Source organism: Pocillopora verrucosa, chromosome 11 (genome assembly GCF_036669915.1).
Source record: "Pocillopora verrucosa isolate sample1 chromosome 11, ASM3666991v2, whole genome shotgun sequence".
Taxonomy (NCBI): domain Eukaryota; kingdom Metazoa; phylum Cnidaria; class Anthozoa; order Scleractinia; family Pocilloporidae; genus Pocillopora; species Pocillopora verrucosa.
Window position 1 is genome coordinate 14,732,543 of NC_089322.1, and position 6,010 is coordinate 14,738,552.

Sequence of the window (6,010 nt, forward strand, 5' to 3'; positions counted from 1 at the left end):
GAACATATTTTGAATACAGTAAATTAATTGGAAGATTATTGTAATTTCATTATTTATTTAGAAGTATAATAAATTACTTTGTAAAAACACAAAAAATTTTGGTATTGTTCCTGCTATTTGCAGTAATTGAACATGAAATTTAATTGAAATTATCATCTTAACTTCATACAGGATCAAGGCTAGAAAGTTTTGAAAAGGCACTGGGTTCAAAGTTACAATTCCCATGCAACCTTACATGATGGTGGTGTTTATGGCTGCTCTTTCCTGTGTATGATCAGCTCCTGAAATCAATGCTGAGAGTAGATCAAGCAAATTGAGTGTTTTTTACCATGGTAAATTTGCAAGATTTGCACATTCCATAAAGCTGGTTTTTAGATTTGTGTGCTCTTGACAGACCAATACAACGTATCTCCACAAGAGGAGGGATCATTGAACTTCAGATACCTCCCAGCTGCACCATGTTTTATACAATTTGCCCTGGGGGTATGGGAATGTCCCACGAAGTACTGATGATCCAATTGTGGCTGGCGTTGTCCACTTAGGGGATTTGGTTTGTGATTGTCTTTGGGCTGTTTCTAGAGGGGCTTGCAGTGATACCCTGTTCTATAGTTCAACCTTACCATCGATTGTTTTTATATTCTCCCCTCTAGCTGCTCCATATTTCCTTATTTCAAGAATTTGGTTTTATATAATCAATGTATATAGCACCTTCAGCATCGACCAGTTTGAAGTTTTCTCACCAAATGTTTGGTGAATAATGTATGGGAGAAGTTACATGTTAATCACTTCTGGTTGTTAGAGTATTAAGGAGTATTACCTATGGAGACAGAACAAATCACCAAAGTCCCGAGAGCCAAAGATTTCACATGCACCTAAAAGAGGCTGGGAACTTAATCTTGAGGACCTTGTTGTGTAGAAGCTTTTTCATCGAGTCACTTTAACTTTGCATGCAAAACTTGGGCACTGATAGAGAGTGGTTTCTCCCGTTCCATAGCCCTTGTCAAATGTCACATGATTTGAAGATTCTTATCCTGTCCTTAATTCAGCCCCCTTTTTTTGGTGACTTAAAGCCACCATGGACTGGGTTTAAAAACAATGAGAAAGATAGCATGCAAAAATTAAAAAAGGTTATTTAATTTGAGATCACGTTCATCACTGATTCCCCTTCTTGTGATTAGAGTAGTTGAAGTTCACTTTGATTTTATTTTCTAATTGGTAGTAACAGGTGATTGTCAGAACATGCATATGAAAACAACAACTTGGTCGATATGTGGGTAGTTTCCAAAAAGGGAAAGAAAATGCAAAGACAAAAACCCAATTTAATTTTTTGTTTAAATTACCTTGTAAATGAGGTGACTATGCTTGGTTATGGAAAAAAAATATCAATATAACGCCTCTCAATCCCACAACACCATAACCTTCTAATTTATTGATCATCATGGTATATATTTAGAAAAAAGATGAAAGGAACTAAGCTAAAAGCAGGTGAGATAAAGCAGGTGCTATACCGCACCTTGCTTAAATCCGAGATAAAAAAATAGCAGCGAATGAACGAGTTTCTTATTTGAAATCCAAATCACGAATTATATTTCTCAGCCAATTAAAATGCGCGTTAGATTCACCACAGCCCTGTATTGGTCCATTAAAGAGGTACACCCCGCAGTTTGGTTAGCACATGCGTGGCAGGCCCCACGCCAGTTTTAGTTCTATTGAGCAGCCGCCATCGCGTTCTCTTTTTTCCGCGCAAGTCGAACGGACCAGCTGTCTTTGCGCATATTCAGAAACTTTGCTGAGTTATTTTGATCCTGGCCGTCAAACCCATATCTTTACTAGTGTTAATAAAACCTAAGGCAACGTCACACCAGTCTTTTTCCAGCAGTTATTGGAGCTTAAGTTTTGTTCGATTGAAGGTGTAAGTATGACCGCGGGGCTTTGGTAGCGAAAGGAGACGTTTCCCAGACGAAAGAGATTGTAATTTTCGAACAAAACGGTAGGCTTGCTCTCTCGCGATCAACCACGGAAATAGAAGCGATTTTATGCGATAGAGTGGACTACAGCCGCGACATTTTTGTTAATTTTTTCTTGTGGATTTTTTCTGATGAGAAACTTGAGTTGTAGCGAAGGTTTCGACATGAATTTTGTATGAATTCGTCCGCGGTGAAGATTCAGTGGAAACAGATCCATCAAAAAACGGGTGTAATTGTGTTCGGTCTCAAAGGTGACTGTATGTTTTGAATTATTTTCCCATAGCAAACTGGCTCAAGTCGGTCTTCATCAAGTGGGGTTATCCCAAGCTCTGACGCAAGGCAATTTACAGACCTTGCAGATGTCTCATTCCATGTCTCAGTCGATGAGTCAAATGTCGGATGATGAGCCATCTTCGCCGGAGTCGACAACTTTCGACGGCCTCGGACCTGCTGAATTACACGGTCGGCGATGAAGTCACAGCACAGCTTGCGGCAGCAGGGCCAGTTGGAGTGGCTGCCGCAGCGGCTATTGCGACTGGAAAGAAGCGGAAAAGGCCACATTCGTTTGAAACGAACCCTTCGATCCGAAAACGCCAACAAACTCGTCTACTGCGGAAATTGAGAGCGACGATTGACGAGTACACAACTCGAGTAGGACAGCAAGCTGTTGTGTTGTGCGTGTGCCCTGGAAAGCCAAATCCTCTTTTTAAGGTGTTTGGTGCCGTTCCTTTAGAAAATGTGGTTCGAAACCTTAAACAGCTTGTTCTTCAAGATCTAGAGCATGCTTTAGCAGAGCATGCCCCTCCACCTCCCCCAGAAAATCCAGATATCTACACACTACCCCCTCTTGTCATCGCTGGCATTCCAACTCCTGTTGACAAAATGACCCAAGCCCAGCTCAGAGCATTTATTCCCATGATGTTGCGCTATTCCACTGGTCGCGGGAAGCCGGCTGGGGGAAGGATTCAACACGCCCAGCTTGGTGGCCATCAGATTTGCCATGGCAGAATGTTCGCAGTGATTGTCGCAGTGAAGATGAAAAGCTAGAATCTCCTGGACAAATGCTCTGCGACAGATTGTGAAGAACTGCTACAAGTTCCATGGAAGGGAAGATCTGTTACCAGCTTTCTCCGAGGGAGATGCCACACAGCACCAGTATGTACAGCAACAGCATCAGATGGTACATACCATTTCAAATGCTGATGGAACAGTGTCGCTGATACAAGTAGATGCATCAGGTGCTGTCAGCACTCTATCAGATGCAACCACTTCGCAAACAGAAGCAACCCAGGCTGTGGCAACATTGGCTGAAGTTGCTGCAGCAACTCAAGTAGAAGTAACTCTTCCTCATCCAGGTCAGGGTGACGGAGTGGGAATTGACCAAAGTGATTTGTCACACACAGAGGCTATTGCACAAGCAGCTGTTGCCACTCTAGCAGAAGCCACCCTTGCTGATGGAGGGCAGATTGTTTTGCCAGAACATGCTGCTGCTGCAGCTGCAGCATTGGCAAATGTTCAGGATAACTTGAATACTTCTAACATGGTCACCATTCCAGTTCAGGCAGCAGCATCTCTCATGCAGATTCAAACTCATCATTTACCTGCTAGTACTCATTCTCAGTACATCTCTGCATCAGTTCCCCAAGTAGCAATGGCACCTCATTCAATAATTCAGACAGTGACGACCTCCACAATGGGACATGAAGTCCACACCCAGATAGTTGACACATGTGAAGGTGTCCCTGTTGCCACTCAAGCAGTCGAAGTAGTAACTCTAGAAAATTCACAAGATCCAATGAACTGACAGTACCATGCAGATAGAACAATGACAATGATCTAAAGCCACAGGAAAAATTAATAGTGTACAGAAAGAGTAGGGCAAAAAAGAACACAGAGAGACGTGATTCCATTATCTTATTGTTTAGAACAAGAAAAGCAATGGTAGTGCAGTTGATTTTAAAGAAAAAGATTGATTTTCTCTTAGTTTTATTTAAGCACTTTTGGTTTTAAACCACTGGCATCTCAATTTTGTTGTTTTTTAGTACCGGGGTGTATGAACCCTTGTCAAAATTGCAGACTGCAGACCTCTTTTACCAGAGAAAAGAACCACTCTGTCTCAGCTGAAATATTCTTTGAATAAGTGTTGATTTTTAAAAATAATCTCTCTGTCACAAACCTGGTTGGTCTGTTTTTATTCTCAGTTAATCTTGAGCTAGATAAAAGAATACCAACTGGACATTTCTTCATTTCACCCTGTAAGTGTTTTGAACTGAGACATTGAAACAACAGCTAAACAACTTCAGAACAGGTCAGCAAACAGCTTCCACATGGGCTGCCCATCATATCACCATTATTTGATGTCAGTTCATTACAGTTCAGGAAGAAATAACTCTTGTTGGGATTCAAAGCTTTTACTCTTGGAAAAGTTGATTACTTTAGTAATTTAAAAAAAAAATCATTGACACAACCTCTTCAAGCAAACAGGGAAAAAAAACAGGGACACTGTTTTTAGGATACTGTTAAATTTGATACTTAATCTCATATGAGAACTAAATGGTCTACCAGGAATTATAAAAAAATGAACAGGAAAATTTTGATTGTGGGATCTAGGGTGTGGAAGGTTATAACTGGAAGGGAAATTGATCTGATGTAGATTAAAAAAAAAGAACTTGCATATTACCTGGTGTCTTGTAAGCTCTCAAATGTTCTTTGTGGGGTATTTACTGTGAATATTTCTGGGCGTGACTTGTGTATGATTAAAATTAAAAATTATTGATATCATCATCATTTGTGACTAATTTGTGTTGTGGTTAATGATCATCTGTCCTAAGGGAATTTTCATCCCACTCCCATCTTAGATTGAGGATGAAAATGTTTTAGTGTTCTGATCATCCACATCCTAAACTCAATAGAAAAGAACTTGACTTGATTTACTAATAAATTTTAAAAAAAAACTAACTGCATTTGAGAGAGAAACATGGATTCAATTTTATCTGACAGACAATGCTTAGTTTTCTTTCAGTGCTAGTGCTTCAATTGACTACTCAGTACAGGTGGAGAACAATTTAAACAGGCCAATGGGACTTCCTAAAGGGTTACCACAACCACTGAATAGAGATGAAAATGACTAATAAAGAGACAAAAATTTCAGGACTTTGAAAAACCAACTGCTTAATATGGTGTTGCTTAATACAGGTTCAACTGTTTTAATCATCATAATAAATTAGCAGTGGACATTCTGCAAGGTGGCTCCTCCTGTCTAGTGGTTCTTGGAAAATATAGGAATGTTGGTTTTTGTAGAGGGAGGAAAACCAGAGGAACTGGAGAAAACCCACAGGGCATGGACAAGAACTAACATCGAACTCATCCCACATGTGACACCAGGCTCAGAAATTGAACAGGGGCCACAACAGTGGGAGGCAAGCACCCTGACCACCATGTCATTTGTGCGTACCATTAATGTTACTGAGAAGTGGCTTGTGTGAGACATTTGTTGACTGAATCATCATCAAAATCTTGTTATGGTCACATTATCGCAATCTAATGAGAAAATCATTTACCGTTTGACCCTAAGAGTGACTAACATCTAATTTCCTTGTATGATATCACCCCTAAATCTGACAGTAAGGTCATGAAAATAAGCAAAATGATCACCATTTAAAGAAGCTCTTGATTGTTAAACAAAGTCTTCTTGCTAGCACCTTAGGGAATGTGTAAAGAACAGTATAGAGAATATGCATACTGATGTTAGAGAGTAAAGGATCAAGGGTATTTGTTAGTTGTTAAATCAGCATACCCCTGAATGCAAATTGAACCAGTGGGTAGCAAACAATATTGTTGTGTGATGGTTTGAAGTCACAGACTGACAACCTAAATGGGAATCTGACCATCATCATCAGACTTCAGTTGAGAATTTGTTAATGTGACAAGGACTCCAGATGCAACAAACCTAATGGTTGTCACATTTCACTGAGGCAGCAGAGCTTTTAACTTCCCTCCCTCATGCAAACAAAATTCAAAGTAAGGCCTGTTTAACTGGTACA

General features: G+C 40.1%; 1 pseudogene; it reads left to right on the forward strand.

Moving 5' to 3' along the window:
- Positions 1-2,254: 2,254 nt before the first annotated feature.
- LOC136284290 (nuclear respiratory factor 1 pseudogene) lies at positions 2,255-4,370 on the forward strand (annotated as a pseudogene).
- Positions 4,371-6,010: the final 1,640 nt, after the last annotated feature.